The following is a 26,895-nucleotide window of genomic DNA, read 5'->3' as shown; positions in this document are numbered from 1 at the left end:
TAACGAGATCCTCACAAAGTCACTGGGCCATGAGGACGAGCAACATATGATTAAAAACCGGTCTCTTACTTTTGGAACTATATTTTTGATACAAAAGTGTTAGTTTAATAATAAATATTAAAACTGTTGTTGATTGAATTTATATTTTTGTAGTAAATAAATTTTCGAGATCGTATTGCCTAGTAAGGGTAAAATTCTTCTTTCGTTTACCAAAACCAAGATAAACGATTGATTAGATTTTTATTTTAGCTCCAAAACCACTGATATTAAACAGACGGCCTTGATAAATAATCTTATAATAATTTTAATATAAACTTCTTGTGGTGCATACAACTCTGTTGAAGATAATGGCTATAGACTTATTTTTATTAATATTTACAATGTGGCTCAGATGTTATACATCCACTTGGAATTTTCCCGACGCGTGGCACAATTATAGGCAACCTAAAAGTGGGCGCAGAATATTCTTATCACGGGAGTATAAATAAAACTATCGGTGACCAGAGGTATTTATTCCATGCTCTGTGTTCATTTTCTCTATGCTCTTTTATATGCCCTCTATCAGAAGTTAATCTATGTAAAGTTAATATTTAAAAAAACCCTTCTTGACTTGTTAAGCCTTTTTTAAACACATTTTTCATGATGGTAAAACATTTAAACTAACTAGCATGCTATGTTTGTCACGCAAGAAGCCAAATCTTTGTTGACTCATTGCATCTGTTTGGCCCAGTTTGTAAAAGTTTTGCTACAGAGCAAACAATTTTTGCTCTTTTGTAATGAGGAAAGAGTATGATTTTCTGAAAAAAAAAAAAAAAAAACGTAGGTGGGTTCCATATTTGAATACTCTGCCTAATAAACAGAAAATAACCTCGACACAAACTCTGTTCCTTGCCGAGAATTTCCGGGTCCTCCTCTTTAACTGTAGTCAGTGTGTTTCAGAATGTCTACTGTAAAAATCTAGGGTCTGAATACTAAACCTTAGCTTGAGGCAGCTACTGAAGTATAATAAACAACACGGCAACTGTCAGTATATTCGACATGTGGCTGCAAACAAATAGAGCTCGTAAAATGATACAAATATCTTAGAGTTGTTTTTGGCTCTCGCTTAAAATGATCTGAGCATGTTGACTATATCATTAAAAAAATTGGGAAAAACATTTATGCATTTAAGAAACTAAGTGAAATTTCAGACGCAAACGAGATAAAATTAGCGTACTATTCTTACGTCCTCCAGTCACTTCTTTCCTTCGGTAACATTACGTGGGGCGGTGCGTCTAAAACACTTCTGGAACCTGTTTTCATTACGTAAAAGAGCAGATCAAAGGCAGGGTGGAGGAAAACGTGTGTTATCGAACTGACTATCTCTTTCAGGAGTCCTCCCTACTTTCACTGCCACATTTATATTAAAAATGTTCACTAATTCAAATTTATAAAAATGTTAATAAAATATTCTCGGAACTTTTACACTCTTACCAAACAAGATACTCAGAACATGTTGGTATCCATATAATTACATAAGATAAATCCTTTCCAAAACAGAATTCCTACTCTATTTCACATATTCTATTTAGAAACATATATAACAATTTTCAACATTTAAATTTATTTGAATCGGATACTACTGCAAATTTTAAAAATAATGTCACAGAGCTGTTGTTACGTATTGGAGTTTAAGGATCCGAGGCTTTCATTCTCTCAGACTGGGGACCAACTTGACCTTGACCCCTCCCCCCCCGCGATCGTCAATCACGGTCATGTGTATGTGGTCTTTCCAGCGATGGTTTTGTCTGATACAACTGTATTATCTCGTAACTCCTTCATCACACAACTAAATATGTTTACATTCTTTTATGTCCTAAAACACACATCGACACGTAACGGTAACACCTTTTTTCTCGACATTTAGATAACATTAAATTTTTTAATACTACTCTAGCCTACGCACAGGATGCTTGCTCATGTAGGCTAATTTTCATTGTAGACATAATATTTAGCTGTAACATATAGTCTTAATAACTCATATTTAAATTATATTAATAATATTATCCAACTACTGTACTTACATTTAAACTGTTTTATGTTATCGCCGCTTACTAAGTATTGTAAAAGAGTAACTTACAAATTGCAACTGTATGTATGTGTATATGTTCTTGGAAATAAATTATTTTTCTGTTACTATGGTTTGCCATGACGAAAAACTTACTTTTTCCGTACGTGTAGTGATTATAAATTGTAGGGATTTGACTGAAAACCCATAGACACGTTTCCATTTCCTGCAAGTGTATAAATCGAGATTATAAACGTTCGCGAAAATTAGTCCTCTGATTCAAGATCAAACGAGGGTTCCAGACATATTGTCGGAAAGCTTGCATGAACGTAAATCCGAAAATTTCATATATGAAATTTGTATTTTTTTGTTGAAAATAAAAAATAAAAGTTTTATCTAGGTTTATTTTAATTGATCTATGATAAAAACATGTTGGCGCTGTTATGAAGTGCTTGAGTTGTTGAAACAACGAATTTCTAATATTCTAATATTCGTTATACTAGATAATCGCCTAATAAAAAAGTCGATAAGTAAGGTAATTGTGCTATAAGAATAATAAAAAAGGACAGTACAATACAAAAAAACACAATAAATAAAAATTGCAATATTTACAAATAAAGTAAAAAGGAAACCATTATAGCGAAACTTGTGCTAATAATAATTATTAGATAACGCATCCAGTTTATGCTGTAATCAAGAAGAAATTGATATATAGATATTACCATATAATGTTAGGGAAATAACTACAAAATTATCCAAGCACAAGAAAAGCAATTGTATGCAATCGATTTGGATTAACACGTGTATTGTATAGTTTACAATAATCTTTTACGTTCTTTGTCTACATTTTTCTCTGTATTTATGTACGTATTCGTTACAAGCAACTTATAAGTTGTATGGTATATAAGAAAAGATTTTTTCTAGACAATCTTTAACATGATTTGTTAATTTTATTTTAAGATATCAATCAGTATAATCTATATCCGAACCACTTATTTTAATTACAATATATCACACTTATTTAATTCACAGTATCTCGCAGATCTTTCACAGAAAACACTTTCGCTCGTTTTTCTCGAGTTATTTACATGGAAAATTAAAATATTTAAAGATTCAGAAGATTTTACCTATCCTGCAAGTTTTAGGCTTACAAAACATGTTTATAACACAGGCTATGATTTCAAATCCCAGCAACAAAATTGAATCATTTACATGAACGAGCCTAACCTTCACTTCAACCCATTTATCATTTCCATTATATTTCTATTTTGAATACCTCATTAGTATACGATGTATGGAGGGACATTCTGGGTAATTAAAATCATTTTTCGCATAGTAAACAGTTATGTCTGAAATAAAAAGTGTGTTCTCTCTCTATACCATAATACTGCGTGGTTGTAGGTTTCGAACCTTGTGCAATAAATGCTGCCTTAAAATTGCTAGGTCTGCTGTAATTTGTTCTACATCTAAAATGTACTTTAGTGTTATCTTTTCTTTCGCTGCTAGCATAATTATAGAATTTAATCCTTTAGTGACAATAAATCCCTTATCCTTCACTTAATTGTTACAAACTACAAAAATATTGTCAGTAATTATTAGTTAATAGACATGTTAATTTAATTATATAAAGAAACAAATAACATGTCAACAATAAATTAAATTTCCGTAAACATTTATTAGAAATTGACCACGGTTAGAAAAGTATTAAAAAGAACATAGAAACTTTAGATATTGAACAAAGAGAAAAAATTAAACCCAAAAGAAGAATTCTACGTTTATCTAAAATACAGCATAGTTACAAAAAATATTCTATAAAACGAGTCAAATCCAAATTTGAAAAATTAAAAATATTACATAGAGAAAACTAATCAGAAATATAACTGTCACTATAAACTTAACATCTCTTAAAATGTTCTACAATTTTGTACTTATTCATTTTAGAGGTTATAAAAATGTACATTGAAGATAGCTGAAAGCCGAAACACTTGCATGTAAAATATAGTGTTTACAAAAAGGTCTAGTTTTCTATTTTAGATGTTCATACAAACACGTTAGTAATGCAATATATTTAATTAAAGGTGGATTCTTACAGTTGTGTTTTTCTACGACAGCATCCAGGACACCAAAATAATGTCACGAAGAAACGCTCCAAATAATAAACGTTCTAATAAAAGAATAAGACGACTGAACTGCACACGAATCCGAAGCCGAACACTGAACTGAAGTGACTGATTCAAGTGTGGTATATAAAGAGAGGCATTAAACAAACAAATCGCGACGTGAATCTAACTCATGCCGAACCTGACGATCCGCGTTCGTTATTATTGAGGTCTAGCTCTCACTGCAAAGCGATTCATTTAATAATACTCCTTAGTGTATATCATTTTAAGGATAATCAAATTGTCCATAACACAATAACTCATTGTCTTACTATACCTTAATAGTAAAAAGATTTTGGGTTTTGAAGTTATTCTTTCTCATGAACTAACAGAATATTAAAAACATTAAATGTAAACGCTGCGCATTTCCCCACATTTAGACTCATACTATTCAAACGACACTAATTCATAAGACCAGCAAGTCACTGCTACAGTTTGTGACGTTCTTCCAAGGCAGAGATGAGCTTGATCACCTAGATATCAACTACAAAGAGAAGACGGTTAATCTTAATAGTGTCGACCAAATGATTGAGGACCTCTGTACACAGAAACGGTTCTATATGATAGCCCTGTGGCACTCCTATACGGCAAATAAATTCCAAGAGACGACACCAGCTATGAACAAAACCACTTCAGGAGGCTGTCAGCGATACAATTTTGTATTAAGAGGAATCCAATTGTTGATATGAGCCATATAGTTTTCGTAGCAATTAGTTCTTAAGTTATTACACCGGACTCGGATGCACCTGAATTCATCATAGAGAGCCATGTGCAAGGGTTGACTTATTTTTCATATCAGATCTCTTTTTTATGAAAGTTAAACCTCTCGACTCAGCAATGAACTAATGCGGACAATTTTATTTAATAATCTTGTGGAGTGTTTCCAACACAGAATTGTGTAAATTATCCTGAAAGAGGTAAAAAATTGTATCAGGTAAGCAGTAATAAACAGTTCTCTCAAGATGAAACATTTTGTGACTGAGTTCCTCAATATCGCACTGGTAAAATCATAAACAAGGCCTTGTTAGACAACTCGACTCACAAGTACATTTAATTCATAGAAAATGTTAGGATGAGCAGCTTACACGTGTAAGGTGGAGTCTAAAGCAGCATCCACAATTGGAGTGGGTACAACAGTAGTTTTAAGATCCAACAGCACCCCATGTTGAATAAGTACAGTATTCACTTGATTTAAAACTATAAGTAGACATCATGACCATAATAAGTGAAGTCAGCCTGCCAGGAGAGTCAGGACCAGGATTACAGTCCAGTTGTGTCCTGACAGGTTATAATCTTCCATTTCAAGTATACCGTGGAAGATCGGGATTACACACAGAACTTTGTCAACGGCATCGCAAACAAGCGTAGATCTTGGAGGGCTGATGTGGAGGCATCAAGATCAGCAGAGAGATGGGTTTTGAGAGCCAGGGAGATACTTTCAGCATCAAGTACTGTTGTTTGAGTAACGTTAGTACTCAAGCAATATCCGTCTACCACAAGGACACATCGCCATTACTTTTAGCATTAAGCTGTGGAGATCTGTCAAAAGGATAGACATTAAATTCAGAAAGTACCAACATAGAATTAAGAAAATCAGTATTTAATTTGGACTTGGTCGAAAATGAAAACAGAGGGAAACAACTTTACATAGATTTAAAAGTTTAGAGCAAATTCTATTTACAGACTGAGGGAAGGACGTCTACGCCATCCTGAATGCGATATCTGGATCGCATTTGTGAGATGAGAAATCTCTATTGCTCATCGTCCTCCAGGACCAAGAGATAAGCGCTTCCACCCAACAATCGTCCAGTCCGCACGTCGGACGACAAAAGTTGCCTCGTAGGCCTCGGCCAAGAATAAGAGCATCAAGACGATGAACCTGTGCTCTTCGTCCACTCCGGGACCTGTGTTCATTAGCGAACACTTGACTCAGCACAACAAGGTCCTGCTGCAGTGCTGCAAGACCGGAGTCAGAGCCAAAGCCCTGACCTTCATCTGGTTCAAGAACGGCAAGGTGTTTGTCCGGATGACGCAGGACTCCGGATCTGCCGCAGCATCCAGGAGCTGGAAGAATTCGACCTCCAGCCACAGATCCATTCGACCCCGCACAACGACAGAAAGTGAAAATTTATCCCATTCCGGTCAGACCTCTTTGGTGGAAGTGAAGTTATTTACTTCTAGAGATTTAGACATAGATATGTGAACATCAAATTAAAATAGTTTAACAAGTTCCGATAGTAGTTCAATAACCCCTTAATGACGTTATGAAAAGAATTTTGAAAATAATAAGTTATTTATATTTAATTTAAACCATAAAAGGATGAGTTAAAATGTATTTTCCTAATATACATATAAATACTTACTTAATAAAAATATATTGAAACAAAGTAAATCTCCGTTTTTGACGTAATTGAAAATTAATTTTTGTTTTCCTGCAAAACAAAATAATATATAAAATAGTTAAAATGTCTATGCAAATAATTATACAACTAAAGCTTTTTTATGTCTATGTTAAAAAATATGCCTATATCAATTAGAAGTTTACTTCAGTTTGAATAGCAGTATATGTAAGTTAATTTTTGAAGTAGGCTATGCTTATAATTTATTACAAACATTGAATCGTTATTTAATCATTTTATTTGTATTCGAGATTAGACTTCGTGTATAAGTTAAATGTATTTAGAATTACAAATTTTATGATCATCTGATTAAAATAACTGAACAAATTCGGTAGTATTCGGAATATAATTTAAAATATTATTTTGCTTTCTCATACCATTTTAATGATTAGTTTATAATATTATAAAATATTATTTTTTTAAATATATAAAACAATTATACATATATGTATGTGTGTATTTATGAATGTGTGTGTGTGTAGGAGTTTAAGTATGTTTATGTGTATGTATGTATATAGCTATATACTGAATGCTTACAGTTTTAAAGCTACTGTGTTTATTGAAGTTAATTTTATTTTTATCACTGTCTATAAACTAATTAATACTATATATCATTATTATTTTAAGCTATCCTTTTGCTTTTTTGTATTACGTTCAAACTAAATCATTCCTATTATGTCGGTGGTTAACTGATTTAGGTTATTTATTTTGATTTGACGTATTTCATTTATTGTGTGTAGCGTAATGTGTTTTATAATTATAATTGATCTGAACATATATTTGGGCGGGCGTAATAATAATGATTCATGATAGTGATGGTAATGATTTTAAAATGATTGTCTAGAGATTAATAGATTATACAAATTTTAAGATTTTTACACTTTTACAGAGAATAATAGGTTTACCAGTAATAGCATTAATTTTTTTCAATTCTAATATTAGAAGTTTTTATACAAACTTTGATGAGTAAATGGTATAAGTTTGATAGAAGCAATGTAGATTTAATTGTTCTAACTGAGTGTTTGCTGATGGAGGAGGAGCTTGAATATTGAAGGATTTGACCTTGTACTGACTGAAAAATTACGGAACCAGAATGACGGTGTCATTGTTTTTGTAAATAGGCGATTTTCTGCAATTACATCATAAGCAACTTTGGGTGAAGTTTACGGCATTTCACTTAACTACACTTTCCCTAATACTCACTTTAACATTTTAGCACTTTACAGGACGTTTGACAGTGACATCGGCAGTTTTATAGATGCTCTTGACAGCTATTATAACAATCTAGAACGTAATAGAAAATGCATTTTACTAGGAGACATGGATATTAACCTTTCAACACGTGACCACATTACTGACAGATATTTGAACTGCCTTATTAGTCATGGACTTTAGAATGTGTGGACAGAGCGACTCGGGTGACGGGGCACAGCACGACCTGTCTGGACCACGTGTTGTGAGATGTGACGGAACTGTGTTTATGAGATGTGATGACATGCAGAGTGCTGCACACCACCGTCACCGACCACTACGGTTTCAGGATCACAGTCCACGCAACTGCCACTGCCACTCGCACACCATGGATTTCCAATAACTTAGTAAATTTGGTTTGTAAAAGGGATAAAATTAGTAAAATATTTCAAAAACAACCATTTTATCGCGAACTAAGGATTGATTATAATATGATAAGAGATGATTCAAGTAACTCTTATCAAAATCTACAAAGAGGGATTACTATTGAATTAAATTAATGTACACAACATGTTAATCGTTATGTAGAATCATAAATAACTAATTGGAAGGAATAAATGTAGAGATGCCTTTCCTATTCAAATATTTCTTCCAGATGTACCTATATTGGGCGAGGATGATTTTAAACAAGTCGCCAATGATTTTTATGATTTGTATCCGACGAGATCGATTTGGGAGGAATCCAGTAGTAAGGGACTCTGATTACTGTCTGAACGCTGAATTCACACTACAGACTGTGACTGAACGTGACGTAATACGCCAGTTCAATGGCCTGAGCCATTGAGGGAGGGTCGGCGCCGGGGATGGACGGGATCTCGGTTAACCTTTATAAGGCAAATATCCATGTTATATTACAACAGTTAATACATTTTATTAACTTTAGTATCTCAACTGGTGTATTTCTCGATCATTTTAACCTAGCAAAGATTTTTCCTCTTTTCAAATCTAATGAATTAACAGAAAAAAGGCAACTTCCGTCCCATCTCATTATTAAGAAGTATGGATTCGAACAAATAGTAAAGGATAACCTTTTCTAAATTCTACAGAACTATAATATTTTTAAGTGAGTTTCAATATGGATTTATACCAGACAAAAGTATCAATGACGGTTTGTTTGACATCAACAGGAATTTAAACGAAAGTTTTCAAAGAATAATCGGTGAATGCTTGTTTTTGGATTTACTAAAACATTCAATTTTGTGGAGCGTATTATTTAGTTAACAAAATTAGAAACTATAAGGGGTCAGCAGCATTAAGCTAGTGTTGTTCGATAGCTAATTCAGCTAGAGGATACAGGTTCTGTCCATTGGCGGAGAGAACAGCGATTCTTAAAATGTTGAACTTGGTGTGATTCAAGGTAGTACATAGGGACCTGTTAAGTTTTTGATATATATATATAAACTATATTTCTAAAATACTTCTGTATGGAAACCTATTTTTGATTGCGGATGATAGCTTAATATTTTTTTCTGGTAAAAGTTGGGCGGAATTACAAGAAAAAGCTGCAAACGACTCAATGGTTTTGAAAAACAAAGTTATATCAAAATGTTCTCTCTTTAAATATATCAAAGACAAAATTTCTACCCTTTTCCTTCAACAATGGTTCATATTACAATTTAAATGATTTGAGAATTCATCAATGTGGCACTTTTTCAAATGTAACATGTGGATGTAATAGTGTAGAACGTTTTACAAGTTACTCGTATATGGATGTAATTTTTGACCACCGACTTAAATGCTCTGATCACAGAGCCTTTATTCAAGCAAAAGTAAGAACATATATCTTCGCTTTCAGAAGGTTAAGTGATGCTTTAGATGAAAATAAGATTATAATAACGTATTGTCCTTATGTTCAATCTCTTCTTTCATTTGGGGTGGCGCACTAAAATAAATTGTGGAACCCCTGCACATAACGTAAAAACCATCTTAAAAGCAGGATTGAAGAAAATTAAGCATTATCCTACTGATACTCTTTTTCATGCAGCTTCACTTCTATCCTTGCGACAACTGTACATAAAGCATCTTTTAGTTTATATCTATAAATATTACAACATAATTTTCCCAGAAACATCACTTTCTTATAATACCATCTACGCAATTAATGTCGGAGTACAAGATTAGTTAAATCATTTTAAATAACAAATTACTTCTATATTTGCCATGTATTCACTCGAAACATTTGCAAAAACTTCAATCGCTTCAAACTATTAGAATCAACTTTAATCATTTGTCTCTGTACTTTACCAGACAAAATAAAAATACTAATTTCTATAAAGGATAGCGTCTCTAGCCTAGGCACACGCTACTTGCCCAAGTAGGCTAATTTCCAATAAGATACATGTACTGAAATTGCAATGTTTTTCATTTCTTTGCTAACAAATACATTTTGTGCAGACATGTTTGTAATTTCTTTTATCAATATGACAATTTTGGAAGTAAACTTGTGTTTCATTTAATTTTACAGCCTCCAATGAAGTCGATTAAATTACCTAATAAATCTGATCGCGTCATTGCTAAACGTAACACTGAGGAGTTTGAGGTACCTTGTAAAGAGTTGTCCAAAGTGGAAAGATTTGAGGAAAGGATCATTGGATAAACAGAATATGTCTCTCATCAAAACGACAAGGTTGTTGACATATGTTTACCGAGTGGACGAAACACATCGGGTGGAGATGTCTGAGGTCGTAGTAATAAATACACGAAATTCCAAAGTTTACATGCAAGTTTAATTGAGGCAAGAAACTTACACGCGCCACTTTTACGTATTACATAAAAAACATAACTTACTGCCACCCTGCTGCCAAAATAGAATAAAATTTAACTCAAATATCGATGGAGTTAGTGTTTCTAATTTTCTTTATATTTACTACAAAACTTAATCATTAAAAACCACTACAACTGACTACCCTTAAATAAAGTCGTTGACTGTTGAACTACGAAGTCTACTGACTTGGCTCGACATTGATTTAACATCAGAGCTCAACAGTCTTAAAGGAACCGAAGTATAAGTGATGAAATGCGAATAAAGTCGGACTCGAACTCGCAAAATAAAATTGCGACGAGATTGGCCATTTATCGGAACAACTTACAACCACGGCAACGAGATCTCGTCGTAAGGACATCACCACAACTTTTATCCATTCAAATCTGGCAAATAAAAGATCACCACAGGTAATTTACTTAACTATTTACAGAGTTACTTCATAATATATATAAAATAGATGTTTCCCATGAAATGGCTAGTTTATGATACGAAAGTATTAATTTTCCTTACGGACAAGGTCCTTCCCGGTAGTCAGGTTGTCTTCTACAAGGTTCTTTACGTAAGAGATTACAATGCGTGGCGTGTAGTAATCAGGTCATCATTTCGTAATAATGTAGTTATGGGATATCCTGCGAACGGACAGACATACATAAGAGAAAGTTTACGGTGCCCCGAGTTATAGGCTTCGCTGACGCTCAACCAGTTAATTTAAGTATTACGATAAAATTACGACTGATTAACTTAAAACACTATTTAGTTAAAACTGACACTAGACAATGGAATATTGTTGCTCTTAACGCTATGGTTTAATTGAATGAGCAAATCTTTATCAAAACTCATGCCCTGAAAACCGAACTAAAATTTGGGAGCTTAGTCCGAGAGTCTCGTGAATAATTGGGCTGATGATCACTTTATGATGTATGTTCAGGGCACGAACAAGTAGGCTTGGCCTGTTAGTCCGGGAATCACGGTAGATTCTACGGCATAAACGCTGGAAAAAGGGATTAAAGCTAAAAGTAACGTATTTTCGTTTGCCTATAACTTACCTCCAACTAATTATTCATTAATTTGAATACAAATTAACTGTAGTATATATTATTTCCAGGTTCCCCAAATAATCAGCTGCAGATTAGGTTTTAGGCAAATAAACCTCTATCATAACCATTTTGATCAGCTGTCTTCAAAATATCCACGATTGCTACTTATTTAATCTCTATAAGATCGTAAGTTAAGGACCGCAAAATAAGACCAAAAAATTCAATTTACTAAGAAATATTAATTGCGATATTACAGCTATTAACTGTAAAACGACTAATGTTTCAATTGAAGTTCCATTTAATATTTAGCCTCATGGGAATCACCATGTAGCAGGGGAAATTGGAAATCTGTTTGTTCTTGTGAGAGGGAGTATAGACCTACTACTACTTGAGTGATATTTCTTAGGGTCAGATGGTTGTAATGCAATAGTAGCTCGCCAGTTGAAATGGCTTCCTATCGTACCTTGAAAGAAGTTGAATAGTACGGTGTGTTGAGGAGTGGTAGATGGGGACATCGGTGTGGTGAAGAGCAGTGCGCCGTGTACTCTTCATAGGAACGTAGAATTTGTGGTAAAATACGACTCGGGTCCAGCAGTGATACCAACCTTAAGTACGAAAATTGTAAAAATCATTAGAAATTACTACTTAAATGTTACCTAAAAAGAATGTTTAATTGGTTTTTACAAACTAGTAAAGATTCATGGACAATTTCAAGTCTTTAGGTCAACCACCCAGACTTTGTTTTCTAATTTTCTAATTCCCTAATTTACTGATAAACAAATAATGTGTAAATTAAAAACAATCTCTAACGGGCATAACATAAGTAGAAGGATTTTAGAGAATAATAGTAGAAAGATATAGATTAGTACCATATCACTCGTTTTGGGGTTGAAAAAATTACATTTCTGTCTGTGCCATTTTCTGTCTATTCACATAATATCTCGGAATCGTACTGATCTATAGACATAATATTTTACATGAAACTTTATTTATATATAACCATTTGTCTATCCCGTTTGAGCTTCTTCATAAGAATCTTGAGAACGAGTGTGACTGTTTCTTCTTTTTCAGGCGTACTGTTTCGAAATATATATACAGGGTGTTTCCTAAAGGTGTTCACTTGTGGATGATAACATTGAGGTAAGAAATGAGTTTAACAAGTTTTTTGCAAGTGTAGCCTATGAGCAGGGCCCTCGTACATCAACATCTCAAGAAGAAGGATTCTCAGAAGCCAATGTCAATGTGGCTCATCAAGTAATAGTCTAAGTACATTGTCTAAGTACAAGAATTTTTTCATATATATATATACAGGGTGTTTCCTAAAGGTGTTCCAATATTGTGGTATTTTGCTCTAGACGTGAAAATGAGCAAAACACTTCATATGGAGGTATGTCCTAAAACTTTTAGTTTTCCGTCTATCTGTCTGTATGTGATTTTTACTAAAAAAGTTATATCTTTTATACCAGTCAAGATAAAATTATGAAACTTTGCAGTTGTGTTGGCCTTTTATATGCCCATTTGAGAAAAAAAATGAACAAATTATATTTACCCTTTTCAAAATGGCAGCTAATCATACATTTTGATGTTAAATTCCGCAAATTCGATACCGTGTATGAAAATTTTACAAGAATATTAAAATGTTGTAAACTTTATTCTAAATGTAACAGTGGTTGTTTCATTAAAATCGAATAACAAACAACTGATTAGTACTACCAAACATAATACTCATATATAAACACAACACATTACACAACAGGAAGTATAGTTTTCTAAACTGTTTTACTCTGAACAGCTGATTTAAAGTCAGTGAGCTGATTAATGTGAACAGCTGTTTATTTAAGCTATTAAAAGTTATTTATGTTTCTGGCATGGTTTTCATTTTACCCATAACTAACTTAACCTATTTCTTCTGAAATGTAAAAGTTGTTTTGTGTCCATTCCAATTTTACAACTAATAACAGTAAATAATGATATTACCAATTTTACCAACTCGGAATTAAACAACATTTTAATATTCTTGTAAAATTTTCATACACGGTATCGAATTTGCGGAATTTAACATCAAAATGTATGATTAGCTGCCATTTTGAAAAGGGTAAATATAATTTGTTCATTTTTTTTCTCAAATGGGCATATAAAAGGCCAACACAACTGCAAAGTTTCATAACTTTATCTTGACTGGTATAAAAGATATAACTTTTTTAGTAAAAATCACATACAGACAGATAGACGGAAAACTAAAAGTTTTAGGACATACCTCCATATGAAGTGTTTTGCTCATTTTCACGTCTAGAGCAAAATACCACAATATTGGAACACCTTTAGGAAACACCCTGTATATATATATATGAAAAAATTCTTGTACTTAGACAATGTACTTAGACTATTACTTGATGAGCCACATTGACATTGGCTTCTGAGAATCCTTCTTCTTGAGATGTTGATGTACGAGGGCCCTGCTCATAGGCTACACTTGCAAAAAACTTGTTAAACTCATTTCTTACCTCAATGTTATCATCCACAAGTGAACACCTTTAGGAAACACCCTGTATATATATATATGAAAAAATTCTTGTACTTAGACAATGTACTTAGACTATTACTTGATGAGCCACATTGACATTGGCTTCTGAGAATCCTTCTTCTTGAGATGTTGATGTACGAGGGCCCTGCTCATAGGCTACACTTGCAAAAAACTTGTTAAACTCATTTCTTACCTCAATGTTATCATCCACAAGTGGATTATCAATATTAATTTGGAATTTTTTAAACCTTCAACTTTATGATTAATAATGCCTCATACAGTTTTTAAAATAGTTTTGGAAGAATTACTTTAATTTCAAGAAATCATGTGCTTTTACCTTGGACCACTTTACTATAAATTATTTGTAGTTCCGGAAGAACCATTAATGTTTTATCTCTGTCAATTTTTGAGTAAAATTTAAATTTCTCTTGGGCTCATGATTCCTTTGGTGATCAATTTTGTGTTTATGTTTTTCTGATATTATTTTGTAAGACAGCAGAGATTTAAACTAAAACCATTCCTAAAATTGTTTAATTGCGGCTTTATTACTTGAACACAATTTAATTCCTAAGTTTATTTTGAGACAGAAACTTTGAGGATTGCGTTATTTTATGGCTTTGCGTCTGTTACTGGTTTTGAAAATTTTGGACTCTAGTTTGAACTTTCCCCCACTAATTTAAAGCATCTTTAACATATGATCTGAAATTGCTCTAATAACCGCAAACTCTGTGACATTGAGGAGGTTGAAGGTTAAAAGTATATCGGCTACACGTTTGATGGATTGGTGATTGTCATAAAAAGCGCTGGGGTTCAAATCGCCTATCAGAATGAAGTTATAGTAATCATGAAGTCACGTCGGACAGCAAAGATTTAATTTCACAAAATGATATCTTGTTTCCGTTAGGAGACCTATTGATTTCGATGTCGCCCAATTTCCATTGAAAGGTTTTTCGAATTGGTAAGACTACTGAACTGAAACTTTGATTTAAATAAATTTTAACACCCCAAACCTGTTATAGTGATGACACCAATATGTGTCAGTTTCTGAGTTTATATCTTCACAAATGAGTTGGAATTCTTTCAATTGTTGCGGTGTTTGTGTGTGGTTTTGGCCTTAATACAAATTTATTTTGAAATCTTGAACCTGTTTTTTCAATTGATTAAAGTTTATAAACTTTGCTGGTAGCTTTAAAGTGAATTAATTAACATAATATGAGGAATTTTCTGTCGTCTGAGAGGTTGTCTGACGTTGAAATTTTGTATTTGTAGACTGGAAACTGCAGATGGAGGAGTTGATAGACTGGCTGGATACGCATCTCTAGTTCTGACGGCAGTGAAAGTAGCGCTCGAGTTAATTTATTGCCTCCATTGGATCGAAGGTAAGTCTACAGCAGATGGTCAAGAACTTTCTTCTCACATAAGCCGCATCCCATGCTTTGTAAAAAGATGCACACTTGTACAAGCTCACCAATTGCTTTTAAAGAGCAAAGTTCCATATGACTCAACATCAGGTAACCTGGCCCAAAACGTCTAAATTCTCGACGAAATATATAGTTCGTGTCACGTATATTTATTTTTTTTTAATTGTTCATTTATTTTGGTTTGCATTAAGTTGTTTTCTATTTTATACATTTATTCACCTGGAGACGGTTTTTACCGAAATTTAGTGCCAATGATTTGAAAATAACATTATTTGTACAGTATTTTATTAAGTGAAATATATATCGTACATCATCTTTTCACCGTATTAATGCCTGCTACTCCTTTTTTTGTTGCAGTTCTTCGAAATATAACATCTACATTACTGGTCTATACTGAGTGATCTTGAACAGTCATATCGGTAATGGTATATAACGCACAAACGCGTCTACCACAGTCGTCGTCTTAGTCATAGGACATCTATTCACTTTGATATGGCACTGTTGACCTAAGCCATCAACACGTTCCCTATTGTATATCTTAGCATGACGCTTTCATCCGTCAATGCTTAAGAGGCGCGGCGCGGCAGCGGCACAACTGCCAAACGATTTATCTTCTATTACCACTCGATAGCTTTGTAAATCATGGCATCACAGAGTAGCAAATAATTTATTATTATAAAGTGTTTTGTTCATTGCATTAAACACATATCAGATGAAAATGGTGCTATGGACCTGTAATCCTGAAGCTACGGGAGATTTTATGATCAATTTATTGCTAGCATGACATGGAGGCTGTTGTTCAAAGTCATGATTGGTTGGTTCCTGCTGTCTACCTGTACTTATTTTGTTGCCTTTGGTCTTTAGGCTATTACTTGAAACATAGATATTTGCCTCAAATACAGTCTCATCCTGCAGCAAGGTTGCACCTAACGCACCAGTTTATTCTTTAAATGTCATAATGATTGTTCTCAGTTTGTTTACAAGTGCTTCCCTTTTGCAAATTCTTCAGGAAAGGGGCAAGCTAATCACTTAGCGGAATGAAGTATACGTTATGTTCTATATTCATATGTACCAAATATACATAGACAATTTTATGAAAATCGGTTTAGTCGTTTCGGAGGAGTGCGTAACAGAAGAGATTTTATATTATAAAGAAAAATAATAATAATAATCTCTTTATTGCGTGTTTGACAATATATAACATTGTTTTGCAATAGTCAAATGCATCATAAAATATATCCTAACTACACATTCACTCACAGTCATGCTTACATCTCAGCATTCTCACGACACAATTACACAGACTTCGGATCCATGATTTTCAATCATCCCAACGGCTCGTCATGAATTCATCAACCGAGTAAAACGCTTTAGACACCAACAGGCGTCTGAGACGAGTTTTGAATTGATTGAGGTTGTTGGAGTTTTTGATATCCTCAGGGAGCTTGTTGATTAGTCTGACACCCACCTGTTGAGGGAGGTGTTGCGATAATGTCAGTCTGCGTTGATGAGTTCGCAAGTTGTCCCTGCCTCTAGTTTCATATTGGTGAACGTCCATGCCACTTATCAAGGCACATCTCGATCTGCAGTATACGATCACCTCAAAAACGTAAAGGCAGAGCAATGTCATCAATCCCAGCTCCCCGAAAGATGCCCTGCACGACTCTTTATAATTTAGTTTTAGAATGATTCTGACTACTTTTTTTTGGAACTCCATTTTGTTTTTGGCACATCCTCCCCAGAGTCTTAATCCATACACAAGATGTGGATGGATTAGGCCGTAATAGGCCGTTTTTAGAACTTCTAGGGTACAGAACTTTGCTAGGTGCCGTAGAGCAAATATGCCTGTGGTAACTCTAGCACAAATGGTATCAACATGATCATTCCAGGTCAGTCCTCTGTCAAGGAACATCCCCAGAAACTTTGTGGAATCTGTATCCTCTAAAAGGGCATCATCCGCAAAGACAGAAGGTCGCATCGCACGATCATGCTGACGAAGACAAAAATTGATGACACTTGATTTTGACTGGTTTGTTGTCAAGTTCAATTCTGTGAAATATTGAATGCATGCGTTCAATCCCACAAAAGATTTGATTTCCAGGTCTTGTTTTGAATTTCTTTGAAACAGAGAGTCGTGTCGTCAGCATATTGAACCAGTGCCCCATGTTTGATCACTGAGTTCAATCTACAGACATAAATCAGGAAAAGGAGAGGTCCAAGGATAGATCCCTGAGGGACACCATGAGCCATTTTGATTTTGCTGGAACGACGCTCGAGATCATCACACGCTGATCTCGATATTTTAGATAAGAAGTGAGCCATAAGTGTGGGAGACCCCGGACGCCACATTTTTCTAACTGTTGCAGCAGTGTCCGTGATGCACACAGTCAAAGGCTTTGGAAAGATCGAGGAATATGCTTAGCACATGTTCACGACTTTCCAGTCCATCGTCAACATTGTCCAGAAGGCTGTTCACCGTGTCAATTGTGGATTTGTTTTTTCGGAATCCAAATTGTTCTGGATTCAGAATTTTGTTTTTTTTAGAAAGCTTTCCAGTCTTTCATAGAATAATTTTTCAAAAATTTTGCTGAACACAGGAAGAATTGAGATTGGACGATAGTTGCTTGCGAGGCAAGGATCGTCTTTTTTGAAAATCGGAATGACTTTGGCAGTCTTCAAAGAGGATGGAAAATTTCCAGTTTCAAATGAGAAATCTATCAATTTTGTGAGCGTTCTCAAAATGTGCTTGTAGCAACGTTTGAGTAGCCACACTGACATCCCATTGGCGTCACTGGTTTTTTTTAGTTCAGCCTCTGTATGACATTTGCTACCTCCCCCTCCCACACAGGGGCGAAGGCCATGGATGAAACCGGATCACTGACTTCTCTTCCGTGTGACTGAGATTCTTTAAGTGAAGAGTTCATTGTAGCCACAGTAGAAAAGTATTTATTGAATTGGTTAGCCACTTGAAATTGATCTCCGTAAAGTTTGTTTTCAATTCTGATTGCAATCGGTTGGGAAGACTTTTTTGAATTTATATCTCGAGAAAGGTTGTTAACAATTTTCCAAGCAGTTTTTGAGAAATTTTCACAATTACCTAAGGCTCTATTGTCATAGGCTTTGGCGGCTCGTATGACTTTTCTATAGATCTTGCGATATGTTCTAAAGAAAGTTTTGAAATCTTCGTTTTGGGTTCGAATAAAATTGTTGTGGTAGAATTTAAGCTTATCTCGAGATATAAGAATTCCTTTATTCAACCAGCCATTCTTCCGTGGTTTTTGATTTTGTTTCGTTTTTTAAACGGACAAGCAACATCCAAAACATAATTGAAACTATTACTGAAAGCTTGAAACCTGTCCCCAACATTCTCAAAATCATTTTAAAATGCCCAAGACTCGCGCTCCAGCAATTTATTCAGTTGGAAAATGTTTTGAAAATTAAGAGATCTTGCAATTTTATATTTTGGGTTTTGATTTTTCAGCTTGCATCCATGAACCAGGACCTCCTGCGCAAAGTGGTCAGAGATCGCATTGTTTAAAACAGAGACCGTGGTGCCATGAATGTTGGTGATCACATTGTCGATGGCGGTGCTCGTCGTAGCGGTCACCCGTGTTGGTGAATTCACAGACCAATTTAGGTTGAAGGAGTTCAGAATATCGCGCAGCCGCTGGGTGAGGGGGTCGGTGAGGTCCATTACATTAATGTTGAGGTCGCCGATTATGAGAAACTTCATTGAGTTTGAAAAAATAAAATTCATGATCTGTTCTAGTTTTTCAAAAAAGGAGTTAATACATCCATTGGGGGATCTGTACATCCCAATGACTGTTATTTTACCGAAATAATTGGAATTTATTTTGATGCCATCGGCTTCAAAATCCATGTCAGCACTGCAGATAATTTTGAAAGGTACAAATTTCGAAAATTCTTTGAAAAAGATTGCCACACCACCCCCTTTGAAGCTTGTTCGACAGAAATGTTTTGCCAAAAAATAATTTGGAATTTTGAAAAGGTGGATTGTTTCAGGGGAAAATCCGTGCTAAGAGACTACAGGTATAAACACATCTGCTGTTTGCTCTTCGCACATTAAAGCCAATTCATCAATTTTGTTTGTTGCAATCTGAGCGTTTTGGTGAACCAATTTAATCTTTTGGGATGAGCCTTTTGAATATTGAATTTATCACATTACATGAATATTCATTCACTCACTATTTCTCAAGAACAACCCAACGTATGAATTTGAAACTTTTCACTATGATTCCACGTAAGCTCCATATGTGCAGTAGAAAGTGATTGGAAAACAATTTACGTTTAAGTAGATTAATAAGGTACAGTAATGAAATCATATTTTTTGCTAAATGTGAGAAATAAACAGAACAGATTATCTGAAACGACTTATATGAGTATAACATCATATAAGTCTTACAATAAGTAAAAAATATATAAAACTACTATTAAACGTATACTGCAGGGGAAATTTGGCCCACCCTCATCCTACCCTTGAGAGTTAACATGATGGTTGATCTCAAAATCTAAAGTGAATATTCATATTGAATCAACCCTTCCTACTATAGCTTTATACGTGTGGAGTCACATATTTATATTTCAATATTGATTTCCTGAATGTTCTGTTGTTCTAGAAGTGTGGGATTTTCAACAATTCAAGATTACCTTCATGTAACAAGCTTAAAAACTGGTCTAAACTTTTCATTTACCCCAAGTAGATCATTTACATTTGCAAGTTAAAAAAAATGTTTACCAAACAAATTTCTTTGCTGCGCTCTCGTATTATATTTTAAGAAGTAAGTCGGAAAACTCCTCTGAATTTCTAAGCACGGTAGAGCAATTGAGCTATACATAACGTAGCTATAGTTGGAAGGATTGATTCAATTATCGTGGAGGGCTTAGAGATTGTGCTCCTGATCAGACAATCAGAATACCTCTTCATCTAGATTATACTATATTTTGTAGTTCTTGTCCATTGTCTGATGTCGAAACAATGGAAAGAGTTTGAGCTTTTTCGTTGCCGATTTTTTTAATCTCTCCAGACAAACATAACTCCAGATTCCAGGTGTAAATCTATGATAGCATCACATTCCAGACGCTGCAATAAGAGGAATGTGAACTAGAGATACACTCAAAATTCACATATGTTTCGGTGTTGGGGAGCTGGAAGACTCAGTTTTTTTATCACGTATAGTTTCTCCACGTTTTTAATCCACCTAAGAAACTTTGAAATGGTGTGCAACCTTTAAATCTATCTTAACACCACTTTCGGTGCACTCTGTTGCAGTGTCCTATTAAGTTATGTTTTGCCATGACAGTAAATAAAGTACAATATCGGTTTTTGAAAGTGTCTGAGTGAATTTAAAGGATGCCTGTTTCTCCCAAAATCTTACGTTTCCTTTCTACGTATAAGCTCTCCCGACAGTCTGGTAATGTTGTATCCTGAGAGATGAACATAAACCCTGACTATCGGAAGCTTATGAACGTGTTTTTGACTACCAATTCATTTCGTGTATGTAAAATTATTATGCTATGATCAGTTCATTTGAGATTTGAGTTCATTGTGAGTCTGAGTTTTTTCAGTTTGTATTCGTAATTTAGTTAAAAAACGTTAAGTTTAAGTTTAGGAGTGGTGTCAGGATTAATTCGGTTTGTGATTCCGATAAATATTCCGAGTGACCAGTTACCATTGCTTGCGAATTGTTTTATTTGAGTTTAAGTCCTTGTTGTATTGTCAAACTTTAATGGCCTCAATATCCAAGTTGAGTAGTGACACAAAATTGGTTAGTTCGTTTCATAAACAGTAAAATTATATTTGAAAATTGTCGGCGTAAAGATGAAAATTTGAATGTGTTATAACGGAAGAGAAGTTGTATATATAAAGTGAGAATAAAAGGGGCCCAAGTACAAAGTCTAGTGCCCCCCCCCGTATAACAGGTTACCAGTCCATAGTCATACCTAGTTTAGGGGGTTTTAACCCCACTCCCTATTGATACAAAAGTTCAAGGGAAATTTCAACTCGCTTTAAGCTAGAAATATAGTTGTAGCCAATGTATTTGTTTTAATACTGCATTTATAATTATTTTAATATTTTAAGCATAATAACTTACATATAGTAAAAGACAAAGACTCGTGCTTAGTAATTCTTCAGAATGAAAATCCGTAGGGGTTGACTAATATAATACAGAAACTGTCGATTCCCCACATTCCACGACTCGGACGAGGGACAGGGGGTAATGACCATGAACGCTTACCGGTCATCTGTTAGAACGGCGAATTTGTAATAGTCTTAATATAATTCTCATAGATTATTGACTTGTGTTGTTAATGATAGACTATCAGTAGTAGTTGTCAAAAAATAAAAGTACTAAACCTTAAATACACTGATTTTCTATTTTAAAATATTGTATTTTTTAAAAGATTATATTTCCTTAGCTGATGCTGTTAAATTTTTTTCAGTATTTTTTTCAACCAAAAATAGTCTAAAACACGTGCAAAATTATATTCTTATTAAAAAGTGTTTTACACATGAACTACTTATAAAAATAAAATAATGAGCTTACAATACTTTGTCGGTGAACTCATGCAATAACCTACTTAATTTATTTTAGGACATATTTTAATCAAGTGTTCGCAAAAACTGTAAGTCCCCAACCAAGTTATCGAAGTATCGTAGCATTTTAAATCAAATATAATTGGAATTTATATTTTTAATGTTTTATTTTGAACACAGAATATGTTCCTACAACGATTTCACGAATAAAATATCAATAAATGGTAATAACAAAATATTATCTTAAAGCAAATTTTAAAATCACATGAAAATAACCGGAGATCTTCATGGAAACACTAAAATGCCATTCCCACTAGATAAAGTCACAATGATTGGTAGTTAAATAATTCAGGACCAAAGTTAAGAATAGAATTTTTATAAACGTGTATGTTAAATTCGACAATACAAATATGATACAAATTTGACTAATGTTAGTTTCTATTGTTGGAGCTATATTCTGGAATTTTGAATTATTTTTTGTTATTTAAAATAAAATGAATACAATGATTAATTCATAAAGAGGGGAGTATAAAGACGCTAACTGACGGAAAATATTCTCTGGCACTCTCGCAGTCCGAGGTCCCCAGTCCACGCGGAACGAAAATTCTAATAAAATTCTGAAGAAAACTAAATCTAAAAAGAACTATACCATATCTCATCCTAGACTGAAATATTTAATCTGAAGTCACTCTGAGAATCTCATAGCCAACTACGTTGTAAGCCTTGCTAAATAAAAAAGAGAGTACAATATTGTGCTCATTTGTCTCAAGGCAGTCACTGCTTTTCGAACAAATAAAGAACGGCGGAACTTGTGCAGAGCTTATGAAGGAACCCTGATTACGATGGGCAAGTTTTATAATTGGTTTCAGGAAAGTAGTACAGTACAGTCAAAAACTTAATTAATCTACTGTAGAAAAGTAATGCACAATAGATTTTACATCATGAAAAAAAGTTCTATTTTCTCAAATATGTTTAAAAATTTGAGTTATTAATATTAGCCAATCTATACAATTAAAAAATTAATTTTTTAGAATTAAAGTAACTTTAATAATCTTCAAATCAGTTGGAAAAACCACCCTGATTGTTTGACTATTTGAACAAAACAGTCACGTAAGGGGATAGCTCACAAAAATTGTTTGTCTAGTGAAGAAAACAAAATTAATCAGTTGTAATACTTAAGTTGAATGTATTCAGAGGTGAAAGTAACTGGATTTTGTTGAAGTTAAATTGAATCAAATATATTAATAATGGGTAAGTTTATAGATTTGGATTGAAAAGTCATAAAACTGGTCTGTTTACCGGAATAAAAAGATTTATATTTTAATATAACAGAGTTGTCGACAGCGTTAGTATTTAAAAACATGGAGTTTTCTTGGAGATCGTGTTTGATAATCCCAATGAGTTTCACGTTATCCATCTCACGTGTTCAGGACGAAGATTATAAATTGTACAGTATTCTGTATTATATATTATAAATTGCAATTATCTACAAAAATTGTCTTTACGCTTTTTTCATAACACTAACCATTTTTGAGAAAAAAAATTACAGAATTGTCCCTAATTTTAGAAGATGTTGGTCTCTTAGGGGAAAATACGGAGGAAATACAGGGTTTTCATAAATGAATGGTACAATTTAAACATAAAATAAAAAGAGAACCGTACGAAGTACATTAAAAATATTTATTTCATTAGAATCCTCGTTAAAAACAATTTTATACTGATACATTTAGTACATTTTAATGTGTCCACCACCGATAGCTCTGCAGACATCTAATCTATGGTCGATCTCGGCCCATACACTGTGCAGCATGTCTCTTGTAACCGATGATACTGCCTCATAAATCCTTTCCTTTAAATGAGCTGAATCACGGATCTTCTGAGAATAAACAATGTTTTTCACGTATCCCCACAAAAAAAAATCGCATGGAGTCAAATCCGGGCTTCTAGGAGGCCATGCTATTGGGCCACCTCGACCTATCCATCTTTATCCAAATTTGTCATTCAAAGCATCACGAACGAAGTCCTTATAATGGGGTGGCGCACCATCTTGTTGAAAATACACCATATTGACATTATAAAACTCGTCAATTTGAGGAAAACAAAAATTCTCTAGCATGTCCAGATACACATTACCATTAAGACTTTTCTCGGCAAAGAAAAAAGGTCCAATTACTTTGTTTTTAGTCAGTCCACACCAGAAGTTTACTTTTGGTGTGTCTCGGATTATTTCTATGATCTCATGAGGATGTTCAGAACCCCAAATTCGTACGTTGTGTCTATTAACACACCCGTTAACATGAAAATTTGTCTCATCTGTAAACATATCATCATTTAAAAATGATTCATTTTCTTCAATCTGATTTAAGATGTAAGTTGCATACTCCACACGTTTATTTTTATCATTCGGTTTGATCCCATGCAACAGTTGAACTTTATAGGCATGAAAATGCAGCCTTTTATGCAAAATTTTATGCAGAGTTGTCACTGGGATTCCAAGCTCCAGACTCCGACGTGGAAGAGATTTTTGTGGACATCTAAGACAAGATTCTCTAACGTTTTGAGTTGTTACCTCTGATACAGTCGGTCTCCCAGAAAACTTCCGTTTTTGTACCGATCCAGTTTCTTAAAATTGTTTACTCCAACGCGTAATGTTGTTTCTATGAGGTGGATCTTTGTTAAATAATCTTCTAAAAGCCCTTTGCACTAAAACAGAAGACCTTAATTCACTAAACAATAGCACACACTTGGCTTTTTCTTGATCAGAAAACATGTTTCTAGATCAGAATCAAATGTTTGAAGTTATTGCACAATTTAACCAACAACAATGAAATAGCGGTTTTCTAACACAGAGCAATAAAACTAATTGAGCTGAAGAATTCAGAGGTGCCAACCATATGTTTCTACCTTGCATAGCAAATTGTTTATAAGCATTCAAAATTGCACCATTCATTTATGAAAACCCTGTATTTTCATATATAGAAAGTAGTGATGATTGCCACTTTACGTTAGAGGAATAAAAAATATTTTTACAAATATAAGTGTTGATACCAGAACAGTTAAATTACTATTGATGTTAAATTATGGTAATATAGCCATTATTACTGAGAAAGAAGAACAATTAACAATTGTAGGTTTTCTTGGTAATTATTATCAATCAAGCTTGGAGTGAAAAGAAAAAACCTAAAGGCAAAGAAGAACGATTGAAGGTCCTAGCAACTGAGGAAGCAATTATTCGGGAAGATATTCAATCGGTTCAATCATATACTGTTTTTACATGCTATGATTGGCTGTGATACAATATTAGCAATGTTTTGAATTGGTAAAAAATCAGTTTTTAAACTGATTGAAAAATGAAACTGTATTACTTGTGTACAAGCTTTCGAAGATATCTACTCTTCACTAGAAACTCTAATCACCAACGGAATTCGCTTTCTTCTGTCTGTATATGGAGCTCCAAAAAAATTACTTCTATAGACAAATTACGTTACTTATCTTTTGCAAAACACAACACGAAAAAAGACGTGTGCAGTTAGCTTGCCTTCCTCCAACCGCGCCTTCTGCTCACCAACATTTTCATCGTGTATATTACCAGGTTCAAGTGTGGCTTGGTAATCAACGGGGTTGGAAGCATGTCAATAATGTATTGGAACCAAACCACACGCTTCATCCTCCTGCATCAGAAAAAACTGCTTAATTCTATTTTTTGCAACTGCAAAAGGGGGAGTAACTTAAGATACGGCCTACAAAAAGGTTGGGTTAATTTGTTCACGAGCGTGCACCCACTTTTCAAGGCCAATCGTGTTCAAATTTGAATCTCCAAAAGAAGAAGATTTTCGAAACAAGCATCAAAGACAAGGCAACTTATGTATGGCTGATAGTACAATTTTACTGAGAGAGAGAAATATTAATCCGATTCCAACTTGTGATGGCAAGTGTTCGAAAGCTGTCGTTCTGTGCTGTTTGACTCGAAAGTTATCCCTTCCTTTAGTCCCGTATTGGTGGACATCTCTGCCCCGTACCAACTCGCATTTAAGTCGGCAACTCGAGAATATAGAGACAGGGCAGGGTCAGCAATCCAAGCTCCCTAAAGGCATATTTGCAAGAATCTCTGGGGTTTAATTTTGAAAGAATTCTGACTGCTTTCTTTTTAGATCTGGAAACTCTTTCAAATCTGTATTTGGAACAGCTTCCCCACAATCTCAAGCCATATGTCAAATGTGGATGTGTCAGACTGAAATAGGGCATTTTTAATACATCCACCGAACAATATTTTGCAAGATTGCGCAGGATATAAACTCCCGAAGCAACCTTAGAGCAAACGTTTTCAATGTGATCGCCCCATCAAGGTGAATTCCAAGGAACTTAATGGATTCTGCTTCTTACAGAAGGAAATCATCCACCATCACCGCGGGTCGAAGTTATTGCTCTTGTTATTGCCGAAGACCAAAATTTATGACGTTTGATTTTGAACTGTTTGTTTTCAAATTGATTCTGGAGAAATATTCGATGCATGAGTTCAATTCAATGAATGACCACTCCAAGTTCGTTTTTTTGATTTTTATCTGATGCAGAATGTCGTATCGTCAGCATATTGAATCATTTTTCCATTCTTGATCGCTGAGTTTCATTTTTTGACGTAAATTTAAGACTGGCCTTAATATTGATCCCAGTGGGACACCGTAGGGCATATGGACTTTACCTGACAAGACATTCGCAATCTGCACACATTGCTCTTTA

This window comes from Homalodisca vitripennis, chromosome X (assembly GCF_021130785.1).
Source record: "Homalodisca vitripennis isolate AUS2020 chromosome X, UT_GWSS_2.1, whole genome shotgun sequence".
NCBI lineage: Eukaryota > Metazoa > Arthropoda > Insecta > Hemiptera > Cicadellidae > Homalodisca > Homalodisca vitripennis.
This window is presented reverse-complemented; position numbering follows the sequence as displayed.